A 22,224-nucleotide genomic window follows, 5' to 3' on the forward strand; every position below is an offset into this window, starting at 1 on the left:
CCATTCATAATCTTACATAAACTATAAGGGAATGAGGGGGGAAAAAACCCAAGAAGAATTATATTAATGGAGGGAAGGGAGTCATATCATTAACATTAAAAATGTCTGCATAAATATGACTCAGGAAATGTGTTCACCAGAGATCATTAAACAGTATAGAGTTCTCAAAACCATCCACTGCAAACATGCATCACTCCTGGTAGGCCTGATCTGTTATTTCACAATGTGTGTGAAACTCCAAAGTCAATTCTCTTCCCACACGTTGGAGCTGGCGGACTGTAAAGGAGGTTTTCAGCCCTGGAGGAGGCAGGCTGAGAATCCTGGACAAAGAGCAGAATTCCAATCCCTGCCCTGCCCTCCAGGTGTAGCCCCACCTGTGAGGGCTAGTTTATTCTGGCATAAAGTATTCACAGTATTCACTCCAGAAATCTGGAGCCAGATTTCTGTGGGCATTAACAATAATGTCAACCACATTATAGCCTCCTTCCTTATTGAGAGAACCTTCATGACTTTAGCAACGGGGCTTGGAAAACCAGGAAGCAGGGACTCACCCCAGGAGAAAATGATTGTTCCAACTACCACCCATGGTTTATGAGTGGCCACACGAACCACTTCTGGTCAATGAGAAATACAGACAACCCTACCAAAAGGCTTTGAGAAAGAATTCCCCTCGGAAGACAGGGTCAGCCTGTCAATTCCCCCCACTTTCTGCTGGCTTTGGATATTGTCAGGACACTTTGTCTGAAGCTATGACCTCAAAAAGATCCTGATTAATATAGACTACACATGCCTCACATGATATCTGGGAAAAGTTCTCCAACTTTACCGTGCACAACAACCACTTGGGGAGAGTCTAGAAATACTACAGATTTTTGGGATGCTACATTCTAGAACTTGAGTAAATCTTGGGTTGATTCCAGAGGCCTTCTTTAATCAGGTGTCAGTAAGAACCCCCAGTTATTCTCCTTACACCATGTTCAACCCTGATTCTCACATAGGTGGTCCTTGCATGAGACCCCAATTCCCAAACTGCAGTCACTTTGTGTACAAGCACTTGGATTCCTTCCTTAAATATTTATTTTGCTCCTATCGGATACTAGACGTTGTGAGGAAAACAAAGGAGGAGGAGACATGATCTCACTCTCAAGGAGTACATAAACTAGTAAAAGAAACAAAACAGGTGTAAACTAATCCAATGGCAGAGCAGCATGTGGTAACTATGATCAGAGGTGTGGGGCGTGGGGGAAACAAGTCGTGTCCTCCCCCCTCCAGAGATTCAAAGAGCTCTCAGTTGACTCAGGCTTAGAAGGACCATTAAGAATTCAAGAGGGAAAGACTTTTGGAAGCAGAGAGAACAGTAAAAATGAAACATCAGCTAAGATCATGAATGGTGAGACTTACTTGGAAAACAGTTCTCACTCTGGAGTTGGGCTGGAGATGGAGGACATTGAGAGAGCCATAGGAGACAAAGGCTGGAAAAGTGATTTTCAAAATTGGGTCATGTTGGAGCAGGCTGAGCTTGAAGGTTGGACTACATTGTCCACCCATAGAAAATTGTACATCGTTGAGCACCCCATTGGTGAGCACCCACTATGGGCTAGGCCAGAGGATGGGTGCTTCGTGGTCTCTGCCCTTGGGGGAGCTCAAAGCTGAGTGGAGGACTCAGGGCTGTATTAAGACACAGTAAGGTGTGAACATGCCTGGGATGGAGGAACTGCAGAGAGAGACGGGAGCACACAGGGCAGGCCCTTGGCCCAGATAAAGTCAATCATGGAAGGAAACTGTCCAAGCTGAACCTTCCAGAGTTGGCCAGGTAGAGGACAGGGAAGCAAGGAGTCTTGTTTCTCCAAGGCTGAATTTGTGTCTAGATTCCTTCCAGGTACCCAGTGGTACTTTTATTTCACTCAAAAAACATTTATTACATTAACTGTTCTAAGCACTGGAGCAGATGCAAAATAAAATAGGATTTACAACCCAGGCCTGCAGTTCCTACTATGGGGTCCTGGGAACTTCTAGGACCTGTCCCCTAAACTGATTGGTCCTGTCTTTCACAGGCCTATAGAATGATCTTCATTTCCAAGGGCCCTCCTGCTCTGCCCTCAGGGACTAGCCCTGCTCTGATTGACAGGACTTGCTTTCTCATCCCCATGTCTGTGTATAAGCGTTTCTCCTCTCATCCCACTCTCAGTGTAAAGGCTTCCCAGCTACCAAGCCTTCTCAGCCCACCCATGATGAAGTCAGGCACACCTCTAGGGCAGCATGTGCATAATGCATCAAATCATTTATCATGCAGTCCTACAATCCTAAAGACCTGTCCCTAAGGGGTTGACCTGCCTCTCCTGCCTTTAGATGCTTCCCCAAGTCTCGCTCCACAGGGACAGGCCACTGCAATCATGAGCATATCATCCTGGTTGCTCTCTACTCCTCAACTATCAGCTGGTACCTCCTTAGGTACTTAGAATGACTTAGGTCAACATCAAGTTCATTTTCGACAAGTAGTGTGGACATAGACTCTACTCTTACCCTCTTCAAGATTCCAGTCCCATAGTCAGCTTAATCTCCCAGACCTGCCTTTTCTGGTTGATTCCCCACTTTTAACCCATTATACATTTTAACAGAGTGGCACAGGATACAGAATCAGACTGCCAAGTTCAAATCCTAGCTCGAGGGGAAGGGTTTAGAAAAAGGAAAATGGCCTCTGCTCGCTCCAATGCCAGACTCCTCAGTCTCCCTCTTCATGACACTGGTGCCTCTCAAGCCACCATCCTGTCTCCTGAGCTCAGAGGGAGTAGTTCTGAGTAGCCCCTGGCAACCACCAGTCCACTCTTTGATGCTATGCAATTGACTGTTTCAGATGCCTCATACCTCAACTTCTAGGAATCTCAGCTCTAGGAAGTTTGCTGATCTTCAGCCATGGAACTAGGATGATGTGAAGCCGAGATGATGTGAATCAAGATGACTAAACCAGGGTGACACACACCGGACCATCACTTGCCTTACCAGAATGGACTGTGCTTGTCTGTACGTAGAGAGCTTTGCAGCCCCCTCCCTTGCTCTCTTTGTTTTGTTCCCCTTTCCCTCCTTATAAAAGCCTTTGCCTCCACTGATAGATAGGTGGAGATGAGCTTTGAGACCTGAGTATCCCATCTTCCCTGGAGATGGGCTTTGTGAAATGAGCTCTCCATCTTCCAGGTGACCGGCACCCCGAAATAAACCACTTTCCTTTACATCAGTACCTGCCTCTTGAGTATTGGCTTTCTTGCATTTGGTTGCAGGGGTGTCCAACTTTTTGGTGTCTCTGGGCCACAGTGGAAGAAGAAGAGTTCTCTTGGGCTACACATTAAATATACAAACACTAATGAAAACAAAACAAAACAAAAATCTCATAATGTTTTAAGTAAATTTAGGATTTTGTGTTTGGCTGCATTCATAGCCATCCTGGACTGTATGTGGCCTGCAGGGCCACAGGTTTGATATCCCTGGTATAGTAATCAAGATGTGATAAGCCAAACCGGACAAATACCCTAAAACCCACAGTAAGCTGTGGGCCTTCTCAGGCACTGCATTCCAACTTTCACTTTTAAAAAGAGAGGGCCCTGGCTGGGTAGTTCAGTTGGTTAGAATGTTGTCCCCATACAGCAAGATTGCAGGTTCGATCCCCATTCAGGGCACATACAAGAAACAACCAATGAATGTATAAATAAGGGGAACAACAAATTGTTTATTCTCTCTCTCTCTTTTTCTCTCTCCCTCTCCCCCTATCTCTCTCTTTCTAAAATTAATAAATAATAATAAAAAATAAGTTACAAAAGAAAAGAAAAACAAGCCCTAGCTCTCTCACTTGCTGGTATATGACCAGCAAATTACTGAACCCTTTGTGCCTCAGTTTCCTCATCTGTACAATGTGGAAGATATAAGTAGTGGCCACTTAAAATGGATGAAAATTTAATAAAATAACATCCCAGGTATTTTGCAGAGGGTCAGACTCACAGAAACATTTGGTGAATATTAGTTATTAATACCCATAGCATGGGGGAGTCCAGCATGCAGAAAGGCAAAGCCCTTATAGACTAAAGCTGTGATTTTCAACCAGTGAGCCATAAGAATTTTTAAAACCTGTAATATCTGACTATTTAGTCGGGGCAGTGACCTCTTTCCTCTTAGACTGTCAGATAAAACAGTGACAACAGCCAATATAACAATAGCTATCCTGTGTGAATGAATCAAAATTATATCTATTTTTTGTCATATTGGCAAAAAATATATTTTCTGGTGTGCTGCAGAATTTCAGTAATTAATTTATGTGTGCCATGAGATGAAAAAGTTTGAAAATCATGGGACTAAGGTATAGTCTGGCTAAAGAGGGGGGTCCAGGCTCTGAGTCAAGGCCAAACCCCTCAGTGCCCCATGACCTGGTATCAGTGCTAGGATTTTCTCTACAAAGGGCCCTGCCCTAGCAGGTCTATCTAGTCTGCAGGCTGTGACTTATCCCATCTACCTCCTCTCTGCTTCTGCAGCTAAAGACGCATAGGGCCAATCAGACTATTTAAATACAGAGCTGTCCCCACCATGCAATTCAAAGCACCTTACATTCTTTTTGGAACCAGCTAAGCATAGTCAAATGAACAAATAATCCACCTGGAATGTATGACAAGAATGAGCGATTGCTACTTCACCCCATTGGAAACTGAGCAGACTACATGTTAGCTCTTTGTACTCCGATAATAAAGTGTATGACCATACATTAATTTTGAGTCGGAAAATTTGATCATTATATATCCTTCTCATTCTTCCTCTTCACAATGTTAAAGTGGGCAGGTGATATTGGTAACTCTCTATTTTTAAAAAATTGATAACAGGTGCCCTGGCCAGGTGGCTCAGTTGGTTGGAGCACTGTGCTGTACACTAACAGGCTGTGGGTTCCATTCCTGGTCAGGGCACACACCCAGGTTGCAGGTTCAATCTCATGTCGGGGCACGTAGGAGACAACTGATTGATGTTTCTCTCTCACATCAATATTTCTCCTCTGCCTTTCCTTTCTCTCTAAAATCAATGTTAAAAAAAACTTGGGTAAGGATTAAAATTAATAATTAATTAAACATTGATAAGATGTGATAAAAATTTTCAACTAGTACAAAAGGGTATATAGTGATGTCTGTAAGAACGTCATCCCCCACACTGTGGCAATCACTGTTATAATTCCCTGTGTATACTTTCAGAATATTTAATACAGTAATGAACATATCAGAATATAGGTGGCCTCTATCATTCTTATCTAAACAAATGGTAGCATACCATGCAAACCTACATTTTGCTTTTTTAAGAAAAAAAGTATCTTTCATATCATCCTATATCTATTCCTATCGATCTGCATTACTTTTTAAGAGCTGCATAATATTGCACTGCATGGATATTCTATGATTTAGTCTGTCTCTTACTGATAGATATTTAGGTCCTTTATAACCTTTTGCTGCTGCAAACAAGAGTGCAATACATATACCCTTGTACACATGTCCAAGTATATCTTTGGAATAAATTCCTAGAACTCGAATTGCTGGAATAAAGGAAAATGCATTTTTTAAAATTTTGACAAATATTGCCCAATTTCACAGCAATGTTTTTTGGTTATCAAATGATCTTTACATTTGAGCTTAGCCAAAAGGTTGAGAAGAGATATCAAATCATCTTTCATTGAAATATTTTCCTTTGTAGTTCTTAACTAGCTGGGCATCCCACTGCACCACTGTTGATATCATCTGTGATGTCATTAGGATGGTGGCCATCAGCACTGCAGCACACAGACAACAAATATTCCAGAGCAATTTTTTTTTTATCTTCACTTGAGGACATGTTTATTTACTTTAGAGAGAGGGAGAAAGAAGAACGTCAGTGTGAGAGAGAAACAATGATTGGTTGCCTCCCATACGTGCCCTGACCCGGGATTGAAACCACAACCTAGGTGTACAGGACAATGCTCCAACCAACTAAGCCACCTGGCCAGGACTAGGGCAATTCTTAACACGATATCTACATAACTGCTAGGTGTCCATGATTGGGTTTTTTGAAGGGTATCCTTAACCCCCTTAAAACCATATGAAAAATGTCAAATGTGTATTTTTCTCCAGACAGGATTTATGTCTTTAATCAGATTCTCAAGAACCACTGAGTCAACAAGTCCTTGCCTTGTTCAGCATCAAAAAGCAAGAGTAGCAGAAGTTGAAGCTAAGCGGGACCCAGAAAACACCTTCCTGAGTGCTCTGGAGGAGTGAGAGGGAGGATGCTTAGGGCTGATTATGCCACTGGGCTTGTACCTATAAAGGACCTCCCCCAGGGGAGATGGCTCAATCGCACACAAGTCAGGGACTTTGCTCCCACTCACCAAGGGGCCCCTCTACATTAGTTTCTGATAATAACTTACTGTTTTACCTCTTGGAAGGAGGGAGATGAGTTCCCTAAACCAGAATTTCGAATCCACTGTGACTCTTTGGTCATTTGTGAGAACTTCTCTCTGTTACAAGTCAGGTTGCTCATGCTGCATTATGTCTAGGCTTTAAAGGGTTAATAGTGTTGAGGCACAAAGTTAAAGGTGTTTTCCAGAACTTGATGTTTTGTTTAGAAACTAATGGTAATTTTTAATGACTATGTTAACTTTATAGGTTTAGTATTAAAATTGCAAAAGTAGTAAAATAAATAAATAAGGTTTTTTTTCCAGAGTAATTTACAGTTTGACCTTTACCTGCAATTTATCTCTGCTGTTGATTATGGATCAAACATTCTTGGTCTTTTATGACCAAGAATAGGCAACTTTTATGTCTAGTGGTCTGAACCAAGAAGCATTATGGCAATTTCCTAACCTCAAATATCTTGAAACCTCCTGGCTGGCGCAGCTCAGTCGATTGAGCTCGGGCTGGGAACCAAAGTGTCCCAGGTTCAATTCCCAGCCAGGGTACATTCCTGGGTTGCAGGCCATAACCCCCAGCAACCGCACATTGATGTTTCTCTCTCTCTCTCTCTATCTCCCTCCCTTCCCTCTCTAAAAATAAATAAATAAAATCTTTAAAAAAATATCTTGAAACTTTAAAAAGAATTCTTTAGAGGTGGTGGCTCAGGTTTCCATAGCAAAAGCTTTCGGTCCATTTCAAATACAACTGACACCAAGTCACTCCCATAAAACCAACAGCAGACCTTAAATGGAAGTCCTAAATTCCTTGGGAGATTAAACTTTATTTTTATTTGTTTGATTTACATATACTGTGAAATGGTTACCACAACAGGTTCTGCTAATACCCATCATCTAATAGATATAATTTTAAAAAAAGGATAAAAGAAAAACATATTTTTCATTTTGTGAAGAGAACTTAGGATTCACTCTCTTAACATTTTTCTTATATGTCATACAACAGTGTTAGCTATTGCAACGGTCCCCAAACTTTTCGGCACCAGGCACTGATTTCATGGAAGACAATTTTTCCATGAGCGAGGGCAGGAGGATGGTTTAGGGATGATTCAAGAGTATTACATCCAAGCTCACTTCCAGTTTGCGTTCAGGTTCCTAACTGGTCCTGAGTGCCCCGGAGGTTGGGAAACCCTGAGCTATTGTCATCATACTGTACATTACATCCCTAATACTTACTTATCTTTGGGAAAATAGTCTTGAAATGGTAATCCATTTCAGTTTCAATTGCACTTTAAAACAAACAAAAACCTTTGTTGGAGATCCATATTGGTCTAGAGGTATTAAGCACTGTAAAACTATGGGGTATAATGGGCATATTACACGTATAGGTACAATATACCTATAACAAATATAGTAAAAAGGTACAATAAGGAGCTTGAGAATGGGGATGATTTCAGCATTTACCACACTACCTAGAGTTTATAGCATAATGACAGGCCTACGTTTTGGTTAATGCTTTATTTATCAAGCATGCACATAATTCATATAAGTGTTTTTAAAGCTTAGTTTGTCAAAGCAAGGTCCAAGAAACACCTGAATTACAATCCTCCAGGGAGCCTCTTAAATATGCAGATTTCTGGGTCCCACCCTGTCATTCTAGACAAGAATTTTTAGAATAGGGGCAAAAATCTGCATGTTGTGCAAGGTTCCTGAGGGATATACCTGAAGTATGGAAACTACGGCTTTAGACGTTGTCTTAATTTAGCCTTGTGCCCTTCACAGCTCCATCAGAAAGGGGCTGTGGATACTTCTGCCTAAATGCCTCTGGTGAGAGAGCTCTTGCAAACTCCCAGCCCACACAGCCTACGGGTTTCAAGTCACTTCCTTGAATTTAACCAGAAGCTTCCATCCAAAAAACTCCTACCCAGCTCTGCCTAGTACCACAAGGAGTGAGTTGATTCCCCCATCCATGTGCCAAGCCCCTCAAGCACTCAGGGCTGTTAACAGGTTTCCCCACATCTACCTCGACCTGACCTCTCTAGTGGAAACAGCTCCAGTTCTTTTGACCACATCTCATATGTCAGCTTGACAAGAATAAAGTTAAAGAGGCAAAGAAAAATATTAGGTCATGATTTAGTTAATAGGCCAGGAGGCCACAAATCCAAACCTCAAATCACTACAAACCAAGCACGGATGGAGCCACAGCAGGTCAGAGAGAGTAAATCTGTTTAAAGTGGTCTCACCTTGACCAATGACCACAACTTGAAGCCTTGGGATCCTCATCTGTAAAACCAGGTATATTAACCCCACCTCGGGTTGAAATAAAGATTAACTGAGAAACATAGGATGACTTTATTCAAAATCCCTCCAGGGAAGACACCAGAGAGCCTATCAAACTGCTGCCATAAGCAGCCCTAACTGCACTGAAAGCAAACCCTTGAGGGCTAGATTTGGGCCAATCACAGTCCAAAACCCATGCAAAAAAATTTTTGAAGTTTCTTGTTTTATATTAAAAAGGTATCTAAACTTGAATTCTACTCCAAAATATATCTTCAATTGTATAAAAAGTGCTTTTATCCTCAAATATTTGGGTAACATTGACACCCAAGGACAATCCCCCCACCGCTTACTTATTCTGAAGTTTTGGGTACACCCTGGCATACTACCGACCACTCCCAGTGCCTGCCACTCACCTCCACCTCCTTGGAGAGGGGCAAGCTTACTCCACAAGCAGATGAGCAGAATGGGGAAAACAAATGAGTGACTAGACATAAGCAAAGAAACGGGCCACCAGATATGAGTGTGGGGATGACCAGGAGGCTCAGTCTTCAGATGCTGAGAGCTGTTGTGGTCCAATTTGTGCTGAAATTGCTTTTAGAGAAAAATTATCTCTAACAAAAGCAAGAACATATAGGAAAGAAAAATCATAGACACCCTTAGTAGTTGTGTGTTTGTACATGCTTGTGTCTATGTGTGTACTCCACAAAGCAATAGAAATCTAACCTAAGATCAACACAGGGGATTTGGCTCTGGGAAGTAAGCAGGTCCTGGGCAGCGACAGTTACCCATTTTCTAAATCCTGTCTTCTTCTCCTGCTTGCCCTTCCACCTCTCTGTCATCTGACAAGTCCCTTGCTTGGCTATCAATAGAGTCACTTGCAATGTAAGGAGGAGGTGGAAGGTTCCAGAATTGATGGACAACGGGATGGATCCTTTAGAGGAGGGGACCCCATCCATTCTTCCCACAAAAGCTAGACAGATAATTGAAAAGCAATAATCTTTTTGATCCTGAAGTCTCCAGCTGGTCAAAACCATGACAAAAGAGTCAGACTGAGCTACTGGCAGACTCAAGTCATGGACCCCCAAATAATTACAGATTAAATAACAATAATCACAGAGTACCCTGTGCCAGGCTTTGTGCTGAGAGCATTAGATACACAAAAAGGATTGAAAGGTTAAGAAAGTAGGAGAAAGAAGTTTCTTAAAAGGAGCAAGGAAAGAACTAATAAGTAAACCTTGTTGAAGTGAGTCAACTCCGGGGAATATGAACTCAATCTTTTGTTTTTAATGCCCAAATCAAGCACAGTGCTTGGCACATGCATTCAGTAAATAACGGCTGCAGTCTCTGATTGGAATAGCGAGCTGTAGAAACTGCTCTGGAGGTCTTTCCGAATAAAGGCCGTGTTAGCCTCTCGCTCCACCCAGTGCCGCCCGAGCCCGACCGCCCGCCCACAGGCCAGCGACGGGAAGCCCCTCCCGGGCGCGGCGCGTGCCTGGCTGCCCCCGCGAGGCGCCGTTGGGTTGCCGCGCCCCCCTCCCTGAGTGCAAGACCCCCGGGCCGCAGACCCCTTACCGGTCCTGCCAAGACGTAGTTGCGCTAGTCCTCAGCAGCAACGGAGGTCACACCCTCGTCTGGGCTGGGCTGCCGGTCAGATCCGGGTGGACCCGCCCCACTTTGGGGTGGAGACTGAGCCTGAGTTCCTGGTAGTACCTCTACACTCCAGACCGGAAAACCGTCCTGGGCGAAGGGCACCTGGAGCCGGGACTGGGACGGGGGGGCCGCACCTAGCACGTGCCTGCTCCCCGGGAGACGGCGGTCCCGCTCTCCCGGTGTCAGGTTCACCCAGCCCCGCTCCCGCCCGGCGGTGTCCGAGCCCCTGTACCCTCCGCGTCTCCCCTGCCCCGGCACCCCTACCACCTCCGGGAGTCCCGGGCCCTTCCCTTACCCGCGCCGCACCCAGCTCTGCGCTGGAGCCGGGAGTCCCGCCGCGAGTTACAGCTTCTGCCTCGAAATACTGCACTTTCTTTGTCACTGCAGGGCTCACGCCGCAACTGTGGCCGGAAAAGTGGAAAGTCGTATCGGAATGGCAGATTTAGTTTCCTTCTTACATATAAAACATACACTTCAAAAGTTCCCAGGAGTTTCACTTCTCTCTAGAGGAAAAGTGAGTTCTTTCCTTTGAGGAAACTTGGAAATGGAGTTAGCAGCAGCCCAAGATCTTTCCCTCTTCACCTGTTAAGTTACCAGGGTTCTGGACTGGTCAGCAGCTCCTGGGTTCAGCCTTGGCGCAGCATTCATTCTCTGGCAGGGGTGTCGAACCTTTTGGCTTCTCTGGGCCACAGAGGAAGAAGAGTTGTTGGGCCACACATGGAATACATCGAGACACATAATCGCAAAAAATCTCATAATGTTTTAAGTAAATTTACGCTTTTGTGTTCGGCCTCATTCATAGCCATCCTGAGCTGCATGTGGCCTGCAGGCCACAGGTTGGACACCCTTGGATGTGTTCTTATCTGTTGGACACAAGCCTCTTGAAGGCACTGAGACTAGGTCATCTTTGCACCTGCTCCTAATACCTGTGTCCAATGCCCCCTCACCTCCCCCCTGCAGTAAGAGCTCAGTGAATGCTTACAGAATGAATTCACTAAGTCTACAGGCAAATTCCGGTTTTAACAAAGGGTAGGTAGCTTTGGGGAGTATGTTTGCTACCCAACAAACCAAACTCTAAGTGGCTAGTAGCTACTCCTTTACACACTGGAAAACAAGGATCAGACTGATGTGGATTCTAAACCTGGTTTTGTCCCTTTTCTCTGCTTGTAAACTTAAAGTTTCTGAGTTTCAGTTTATGAACCAAGGAGGAAGCAAAATTAACAAGACAAACAGTAGAAAAAATAAAATAAGGATAATTCATTTCCTCAGAGAGATCAGAGTCTATTACCTCCCTTTGAAAATAACAATTAGCCTACCCTAAAAGAAAGAAAGAAAGAAAGAAAGAAAGAAAGAAAGAAAGAAAGAAAGAAAGAAAGAAAGGTGAGTAATAGAGCAAATGCTGTTGGCACCCTGCTGAAATCCTTTTCTAGACAGGTGAACCCAGGTCCCAGCTTCCCCTTTCTCCTCATACCTTTCCCCAGACTAGGCTGGAAGCCACAGTCAGAAGCTAACTTCTGTGGGGTACAAAAGGCCAGGGATAAACCTGTGATACCCTTCATGTTCCTGAGCTCCCGTGAGCTTAGGCTGAGGCTAAAATTCAACAGAAACCACATCTTTGCTCTGCTCCCTCCTTTGCGCTGTCCTACTTCTCTCACTTACAGTTTCTCCTGAGAATATTCCTTCACTGAGGCATTTACGTGAGAGAATCCCTCTCTTAGGCTCTGCTTTGGGGAACCTGACCTAAGACAGTGTTTTAAAAATTAATGTAATTGTTGAAATGAAAGACTCAGTGGAGACTTTAAAGATAGTAGAATGAACACATGAATTTGCATCAGCTCCCTCTGGAAATCCATCTAAAAAAAGAGTAGTTTTGTTTTGGATTTCACAATGACAATGGCCCAAAAGAGGAAAAATAACAGAATTCTGGAATTCTGGAAAGCAAATTGGCAGGTGATAACGAACTTCCACAGACCTAAGAAAACTGATTTCTAAGCCAGGAGTAGGGAAAGCCAAGAAGCAACCTGATGTAGAATTTTTCAGGATGCCCAGGAATTTGCTGCATCAGATACTTCTCAAAGTGGGTGTCCGGTTAAGACTAAAAGCAGGAGGCTCTTTGTGTAAGACTGTACAGGAAACATCAGACTCCTCCATCCCCTTCCCACATGGCAAAGCTGCCACTGCCCCTCTCCCACGTGGGCAGAAAATTGGAAACATTCTCTGGAGGGGATCAAGCAGAGGCTCTTTGGCATGGGCATTTGAGGTATAGTTCAAGTGTTTCGGTTATCTAGGTCTGCCTAACAAACTATCCCAAAACTTGGTGACTTAAGACAATGACCATTTTATTACTATGTCTCGTGATTTTGGGTGTCTAGCTTTAGGCGGGGCATAGCTGGGCAATTCTTCTGTTTCATGTGGCATCAACAAAGGTCACTTGGCGGTATTCAGCTGGCCAGGAACCAGTCTGGAGGATTCACTCACATGTCTGGCACTCTGGCAAGAATAGATGGAAAGCTGGTCTCGGCCAGCACTGTGTACAAGACCACTGACACATACCCTCTCCACATGGAAGTTTCAGGGTAACTGGATTTCCTACACAAAGGCTCAGGGCTTCCACAAAGGATACTCCAAGACACCCAGGAAGAAGTTACTGGGCTTTCTACCATCTAGGCTTAGAAGCTCCTGAATGTTATTTCTGTTACATTCTATAGGTCATGCAAATCACTAAGGCCAGCCCAAATTCAAGGGAAGGGAAATTAGGCTCTATTCCTGAATGGTGGGGACTAACAACAACAACAAAAATTACGGCCACCTTTAATCTACCACACAAGGCTAGGGGAACTGTATGAAACTGAAGACCTGTGTGAAATTTAATATGATGAATAGTGCACTGCTCAGTTTTCTTCACCTGGCTCCTAGATCATTGGCAGCTAGGAGGGGAGGTTTGGACTACTGTACTCTTCTTTGGGAAGGAGTAAGGATCTAAAGAGACTGTCATCATTTTTCAATGAAATTGGAGCAACCATTAGTGAACTCACTCCACTCAAGCCCCACCCACTTATACACATGTACAAAGCTTCCAGGCAGCATTTTAGATCTCACTCTTAGGCCTGCAAAGTAAAATTCAGGACACTTAGTTAAAGTAAAATGTCAGATAAACAGCCCTGACTGGTGTGGTTCAGTGGATTGCATGCTGGCCTGCAAACTGAAAAGTTGCCAGTTCAATTCCTGGTAGAGCCCATGCCTGGGTTGTAGGCTAGGTCCTTAATTGGGAGGTGCATAAGAGGCAACTGATCAATATTTCTCTCCCTCTCTTCCACCCTCCCTTCCCCTCTCTCTAAAAGTAAATAAATAAAAGCTTTTAAAAATCTTTCAGATAAAATTTTTTTACCAAAGTATAAAATACTTGTATATTATGTCTTAAATATTGCATGGGGCAGATGTATACTAAAAATTAATTATTGCTTATCTAAAATTCAAATTTAACTAGGTGTTCTGTTTTGTTTTATTTTGTTTTATTATTATATAAGAATAGATAGCTGAAGGTCATCAGATTTTAAGGGGAAAATGTGACATGAAACAGAAAACAGGAAAAAAGAAACTTGGAAGAAAGAGATAGTATGGAGGGAAGACAACTTTGAAAAATCTATTATCAATATCCTTTGAGAATTAAAAATAGAGTAAATTCTCAAAAAAGAACAACCAGAAAACCAAACAGAGCTCTTTTAAGTTAAAAATATAATAGCAAAAATGAAAAGCTCAGTAGAGTGGTAGGATAAAGTTTAGGAAACATCTTTAAAAGCATGGACAAAGGGCAAAGAGAAGACAAAGATGAAAGTGTTTGGGAGGGGGAGAATTCTCTCCCCTTCTTCAGTTCCTGGAGCTGGACTAGTAATAAAATAATAAATTTGACACAAGACTAGGGTAACAGCAGAAAAATCAATTTAGCGCATGCACATGAAAGGCCACGATATGATGCTCAGATTATAAAATGAGGCTCAGAGAAATGATTGAACCAGGCACCTTTTTATGCTTTTAGAAGAAATAAATTTGTGAGAAATTGACAGGATAAAAAAATAGCGCTTACTAGAAAGGAACCTACTGTTAAAGGTATTCCTTTAGAATTCCTTTTAAAAAAGAATATTGACTATTCTTTTTTAAATCATGTTTTATTCATTATGCTATTACAGTTGTCCTGATTTTTCCTCCTTTGCCCCCTTCCACCCAGCACCCTCCATTCCCTCAGGCAATCCCCCCACCATTGTTCATGTCCATGCAAATAAGTTGTTTGGCTTCTCCATTTCCTATACTGTACTTTACATCCCCATGGCTATTCTGTACCTACCTATTTGTACTTCTTAATCCCCTCACCTCTTCACCCCTTCCCCCTCACCACACTCCCATCTGGCAACCCTCAAAACGCTCTCAGTCTCCATGATTCCGTCTCTGTTCTTCCTGTTTGCTTAGTCTGCTTTTTAGATTCGATTGTTGATAGATATGTATTTTTTGCTATTTTATTGTTCATAGTTTTGAGCTGTTTCTTTTTCTTAAGTCTGCTTTTTAGATTCGATTATTGATAGATATGTATTTTTTGCTATTTTATTGTTCATAGTTTTGAGCTGTTTCTTTTTCTTAAATAAGTCCCTTTAACATTTCATATAATAATGGTTTGGTGATGATCACCTCCTTTAGTTTTTTCTTGTATGGGGAAGTTCTTTATCTGTTCTCTGATTCTAAATGATAGCTTTGCTGGTAGAGCAATCTTGGCTGTAGGTCTCTGCTTTTGATGACTTTGAATATTTCTTGCCAACCCTTCTAGCATGCAAAGTTTCTTTTGAGAAATCAGCTGACATTCTTATGGAAACTCCCCTGAGGTAACTAACTTCTTTTCCCTTGTTGCTTTTAAGATTCTCTCTTTATCTTTAACCTTTGGCATTTTACTTATTATCTGTCTTGGAGTGGGCTGCTTTGCATCCATCTTGTTTGGGACTCTCTGTGCTTCCTGGAGTTGCATGTCTATTTCCTTCACCAAATTAGGGAAGTTTCCTTTTACTATTGTTTCTGATAGATTTCCAATTTCTTGCTCTTTCTCTTCTCCTTCTGGCACCCCTATTGATAGGGGACTCAAGACTTGGAAAATTTTAGCTTAAAGTAAAAAGCTATAAGTCTAGCAAGTAACGTGTATGTTAAGCTTTAGTTTCAGAAACTACAGATAAGGCCCATCCTGGCTCCCACCTCCTGGGGCACTGGCTAGAGATTACTGCCTGGGGACATGTTGGAGGCATCTGGGCCTTTTGTGTGACACCCCCCCTCCCTTGGGGACAGCTAACTGCTGAGAACAGGAAGGCTGCAGCTTCCTCACCTAATCCTCCCTGAATTTCAAAGCCCTCACTGCACCTTGCTTGTCCTCCCCTACCCGCCTTATAAAAGACCTGGCCAGGAAAGAGAAAGCAAGATAGTTTGTTAGGGTATGAACCCTCCATCTTCGCAGATTGCCGGCGATCTGAATAAAGCGCCCATAAAAGATTCAATCGCTGTCATTGCTTATTGGATTTGGTAGTGACAGGCAGCCCAAACGCCAGTGTCTTTTCTGGCTACACTATGATGTGAATGTTGGACCTGTTAAAGTTTCCCCAGAGGCTGTTTACACTATTCTCATTTTTTTGGATTCTTTTTTCTTTTTGTTGTTCTGATTGATTGATTTTTGCTTCCATATGTTCCAAATTATTGATTGATTCTCAGTTTCATCTGCTCACTGTTGTTTCCCTGTAAATTATTCTTTATTTCAAGTAGCATACCCTTTGTTTCTGACTGGGTCTTTGTTATGCTGTTGAGGTCCTCACTAACTTCCCTGAGCATCCTTATAACCAGTGCTTTGAATGCTCTATCTGATAGATTGCTTATCTCCATTTCATTTAGATCTTTTTTTGGAGTTTGGTCTGTTCTTTCATTTGGGCCATGTTTCTTTGTCTCCTTGTTTTGTCAGCCTCCCTGTGTTTGTTTCTATGTATTAGGTAGGGCTGCTTGGACACTGTGTCTTGGTAATGTGGCCTAATATAGTAGGTGTCCTATAGGGTCTAATGGCATAGCCTCCCCTATCACCCAAGTTGGGTGCTTGAGGTGAACCCTTCATGTGGGCTGAATACACCCTCTTCTTGTATTTGACCTTTGGTTACTGTTGGCAGATCAATGGGAGGGCTTACCCAGGCAAGTCAGCTGCAAGAATTGGCTATGATTACTGACCACCAATCTCCACTTTCCATGGAGAATCAGCCATGCAGGGGCAAGGTGGTGGTGCTCCAAAATTGTCTGTAGCTACCCACTGGGTGCACAGGCCCTGTGGTTTCCCAGGTGGTGCAGGCCAAGGTCAGCCCTCACCTGTGTTTTTCCCTGGGCCTCCTTGCCTTAGATATAATGCAATCTGACATGGCTGCTACTTGTGCTGTGCTTGGATGTTCCCAGGGGAAGCCACGCTGTGAACCTAGGCTGGCTGCTGCCAGTGCTGGGCCTGGGGCTCACTGAGGCCAGCTGTTGCTTGTTTGAGAGGATTTAGAAAGTTGTGAAGTATCAGCCAAGACCAACCATTCATATGGAAAAGCAGCTTGGGTGGACACAAAAGTTGGGTGGGGAGGTACCTCTGGGGATCTCCAAGGAAGGTCAAACAGTGTTAGCCAGGTTGATGGAGTCTCAGATACAGCACCAGCTTGCCGGTTCCATGAGGGGAGGTTTCAGAAAAGTGACAATGGCTTCTGCTCACTTCGATGCCAGACACTTCAGTTTCTCCCTGTATATCACTGGTGTCTTTTCAGCTGCTACTCCAGCACTGAAGCTCAGAGGGAGCAAGTATGAGTAAGTGAGTCCATATGTAGGTTCTTTGAGAGGAACTGCTTGGGGTCCGGCAGTTTCTTCCACTGACCCAATCCCTGCTCAGTTTTATAGCCAGAAGTCATGAGGACTTATATTCCTGGCACTGGGACTCTATTCTGGGGGGCCTGTGTGGGCCTGGGACTCCTCACTCCTGAGATACCCCTCTCAAAGTTTTATCCACCACATGTTGGTATGGGACCACTGGTTTCACATCTGCACCCCTCCCACTAGTCTGGATGGATGTGATTTCTTTAATTCCATAGTTGTCAGACTTCCATTTAACTTGATTTCTGATGATTCTGAGTGATGGTTGTTCTCTATTTTACTTCTAATTTTGATGTGGTTGTGGGTTGAGGCAAGCCGTGTCTGCCTATGCTGCCTTCTTGACCAGAAGTCCAATAATGAATATTCTTAATGAGGAATTTAAACAAAGTAGTAAATTAGAAAAGAGGTGACAAGATTTGTTTACATAGACTTTTTGGCTCCGAGTTATTTACCTTTAGCAAAAGGGTATCTTCCAGGTTCGAGAAGGACACCTTTCACATGGGAAATTTAATTTTTGCATTCAAGGAGACAAGGGCAGGGTCAACGCGCCCTTCTGGCGCCAGTGGCTTGTCAAGAAACTGTAATGCAAAGAAATCAATATGCCATTGTGGGCTACTTTGGAGTGGCCTGTTGGGTGCCTATAAAGAAGATAAGAAAATTAGAAAGTCAATTCAGGATGTCTGGGAAACAAAGGAGAAGAAATCAATTGAATAATTCAAGTATATATTTTTAGAACTAAAGGACACACATTTCCACATTGCAAGTGCTTGCCAAGCCCAGCACTGTGGTCAAAAGCAAAACCATGCCAAAGAACATCATGATAAAATTTCAGATGACTGAAGATATAGAGAAGATCTTATAAGCACCCAGAGGGTAAAAATGAGGTTTCATACAAAGGATCAAGAACCAGGTGGCATGAGACTTCTCTATGGCAACATGTGAACCTGAAAGATGATGTAATAATGCCTTTACAATTCGAAGGGAAACTTATTTCCAACGTAGATGTTCAGACTCATCCAAACTATCTTTTCAGTGTGGAAGTAAATAAAGATATTTTCAGGTATGCAAGATTTTATAAAATTTATCTCCTGTATACCTTTTCTTGTAAATCTTCCAGATGGTGTGTCCCACCAAAACAAGAAGGTAAACCAAGAAAGTTAAAAAAAATGAATAGCAGAATGGACAACTGAAAATTGGATGGTGGGGAAGGGTAGTTATTTAACACTAAAGCTACTGATTTCTAAGTTTTCTTGACTGTAGAGAATAGCTAAAATATATAAGCTCTGGCAAAAGTAAGACTTGCTTGAGTGTGGTGGGCAGGGTACATGGATGTCTTGCATGGGATGGACATCAGTTTGAACATTTCACCTAAAATGTCATACGGTGTGCTTGAATGTGATATTGTTACCTCAGATTTACATTTTTTAACAAAAGATTTTGTGATAAACAGGGGGCATTATTTGTGCTATGCCCTGTATATACTGCATTTTGCTATGTATAATGCACGCCCACATTTGTGTATGTGTTATATATGGGATTATACCCCATTATTATACCCATGATATGTAATCATCATACCCATGTATAACAGGCATCCTTATGTGTCAGTCAGTATTCTAAGTGCTTTACATATAATCAGTTCATCCTTACAACAGTTCTATGAGTTAGATACTTGCTTAGGGTGGCGTGGGAGGGGAAGAAACTTTCTTCTACCCTCAAGGTGCTTCTGGCTGGTCTAATATTCAAATAGACATGAGACACATTAACAAATGAAAATAACCAAATTTAATACACACACATGCATGGAAACTTTGCATAGAGACCCCACATGCACAAAAGTTCAGAGATAAAAAGGAGATCAGGTATACAAGACATTCTGAACTAGGGATGAGGTAAGTTGCCTTGGGGGTTTTAAGAAGAGCAGATGTTTAGTAAACAGACGTTTAGTAATAGATGTTTTCTCTGATAATATCTCATTATGGACAAGGACCCTAATTTAAGTTTTTCCTGGTAGTCAAGTCGGGGCAGAAGTTTCTCTTGAGCCTACAGCTAAAGTTGTCCTTAGCTCAAAACAATCGGCATTCCATAGAGATACATTTTGGGGTAACTCGTTCTGGACCCCCAACATCAGTATCAATAGGTATTACTGATGGGGGACTCAAATGTTGGAAAAACTTTAGTTTCAGGTAGTAGCTAATAAGCTTAGTAATCAATGTATGTAAAAAGCTATTGTCTCATAAACTGAAGGTACGACCCACCCTAACTCCAGGAGACCATAAGTGGTTCCACCTTTGGGATTCAGCAGGACTGTAAGCAATTCAAGATGGTATCTGAGCCATTGTCCTCTAGGGTGAGATGCCCACTGCCCAGGATACAGCTAAAGACCACTGCCCAGGACACAGATAAAGACCACCACCCAGGACACAAATAAAGAATGCTGCAGCTTTTATCTGATTAATTTTTTCCCCTGAATTCCAATTCCCTTACCTATATTTTTCTTCTCCTTATAAAAAGGGTAAGTTTAAAATGGAATTTAAGCCCTGGTGTGGTTCAGTGGATTGAGCATGGGCCTACAAACCAAAGGGTCACTGGTTGGATTCCCAGTCAGGGCACATGCCTGGGTTATGGGCCAGGTCCCCAGTTGGGAGAGTGCAAGAGGCAACCACATGTTGATGTTTCTCTCCCTCTCTTTCTCCTTCCTTCCCCTCTGTATAAAAATAAACAAATATAATATTAAAATTAAATAAAATGGAATTTAAGATGGTCTGTTAGGGTGCATACCTGCTGTCTTCTCAGATCGCTGACCATCTTAATAAAGCACCCATAAAGATTCAAGTCCTGTCTCTGCTTATTGGGTCTGGTCGGTGACAGGCAGCACAAATGCCAGCTTTTCTGGTTTCATTACTATAGATGACATATAACCATTTTCTCATTAAACAAAATTGTATTACACTTTCAGTGGCAGACTGTATTTTTCGAAGTTTGTTGCAACAATATATTCTGTATCACATGCTCTTCCAGAACCCTGTCCTTCTCCTCAAGTCAAGAGATGGCATCTCTGACCCCTCTCTTTGAACCTGAGTGGGCTTCTTGTGTGGGCTTCTGTGACTACACAATGAAAGTAGCACTATGTCACTTTCAAGGCTGGGTTTTAAAAGATGATGCCACTCTATCCAGTTCTCTCACTCAGAACATATGCCTGTGGAGCCCTGAGCAGCCACGTAACAAATTCAGCTGCCCTGGAGCCACCATGCTGCAGAGACCACATGGACCGACCACGTGAAGACAGAGAGAGTAGGAGGAGCCTTGGCTATTCCAGCCCCAGCCGTTTGAACTTGCCAGTCCCAGTGCCAGACACATGAGTGAGGAAGCTTTCAAGACGACTCCAGTGCCAGCATCATCCCTGTCTCATGGCAGCCAGGTGACAGCCTAAGTGAGAACAACCTACCAAGCCCAGTCAATCACCAGAATCATGAGAGAGAACAGTAGTAAATAATTGTTGTTGTTTTGTATCTCAGAACTTGGGTGTTTTCGTGAAGCAATAGATAACCAAGAACACTTTCAGATAAGAGTGGGGGGTTAGCCCAGACTTCTGAATCTCCCTTCCCAATACTCATTAAAACGGCCCATGGCATATACAGAGGGAGAATTTTTAACCTGGTTGGCAAGCTCCTCTCTGATACTGAAGATTTCACTCTCAGGAGGATGGCTAGACCACATCCAGTCTGGCTGCTGGCCACGAATGAGGTAAGGACATAGGCCAGATAACCTTCAGCCCCTTGGGACAGTGGCTTTGGAAAACACTGAGAAGAAAGCTTGCAGGGGTGACATTCCTTGCCAGATGGCTCCCTCCACAATCCTTTTAAGCTGCTGGCAGGCAAGCAATTCTTTAGCCTAAGATATGGGAAGATTCTAACAGCATCCAAATAGACAGGCTGGGAGCCAAGAAGAATGAGTTCATCTTGTTTGGGAACAAATGCAAAGCGTGGATAAAACTTTTAACATTCAAGGATGAGTAAGCATAAAATGTATACAGAGTTATGAAAAAATTCTAAAACATAGAAAAGAAAACATAGCATCTAAGAGGTGAAGAAGAAACTTTTTTCAAGTGTCACAATATGAAGCAGAAGTCAATTTTAAACTGTCTGTTATGTCATTGATAGATTAAACAGATTTAAAAAAGTCCAGAAGTAATCTGAATAATATTATTCATGAGATATGATTAATAGTTATGGATAAGACTAGACTCCATATTTTACAGAGAAAGCACCTTCTTTTCAATCACCTACTGAATACAGGGTGAGGCAAAAGTAGACTTACAGTTGTGAGTACGTGAAAAAGTTTAGTTTTATATTATTATTATTGTATGATTTTCAATACAAACAACTATAATCCTACTTTTGCTCCACTTTGTATTTACAAATATTTATTTGCAGAGAAAACTCATTAAATTCCAAAATAAAGATTGGGTTTGAATCACCGCTTGCTATTCATTAGCTCATGACCTCAAGAAAGTCACTTATCTTGTCAGTACCTCAGTTTTCTCATCTGTAGTATGAGGATAATGATAGTACCTACCTCACAAATGTTATGTTATGAGGATTAGATGTCTTAATATAGATAACATTTTTTTTGCTATAGTTTCTGATCACAGCTAAATAAAATTAAAATTCAATAATAAAACTTTTAAACAATCACTCCTTTCCCCAATAAATAGTATTTGCTACCACCTAATTACTTAAACATCATGTTTAGGGCCCCTAAAGGAAACTAACTTCGATACCGTCTTTCAAGACTTTTCTCCATTGTCTCTTGGGATCTACTGGTATCAAAGAAAAACCTGATGTCAAGTTAACTTTTGTTCCTTTGAAGTTTAATCCAGTTCTTCTCACTAGAAAAATTTTTAATTTCCTCTTTTCCTTGAAGAATGTGTTTAGGTGTGGAACCTTGGATGGCACTCTTAAGCCTGTTCACACTGAAGATCTGAA

General features: G+C 42.4%; 1 protein-coding gene across 1 annotated transcript in view; it reads right to left on the reverse strand.

Annotated features, from left to right (window-relative positions):
* Window positions 1-10,386, reverse strand: part of ANXA4 (annexin A4) — a 64,726-nt gene extending 54,340 nt beyond the window's left edge. The window contains exon 1 of the mRNA XM_028516768.2: window positions 10,250-10,386. The gene's annotated coding sequence lies outside the window, so the exon portion shown is untranslated. The remainder of the gene's footprint in view (window positions 1-10,249) is intronic.
* Window positions 10,387-22,224: the final 11,838 nt, after the last annotated feature.

Source organism: Phyllostomus discolor, chromosome 6 (assembly GCF_004126475.2).
Source record: "Phyllostomus discolor isolate MPI-MPIP mPhyDis1 chromosome 6, mPhyDis1.pri.v3, whole genome shotgun sequence".
Lineage (NCBI taxonomy): Eukaryota > Metazoa > Chordata > Mammalia > Chiroptera > Phyllostomidae > Phyllostomus > Phyllostomus discolor.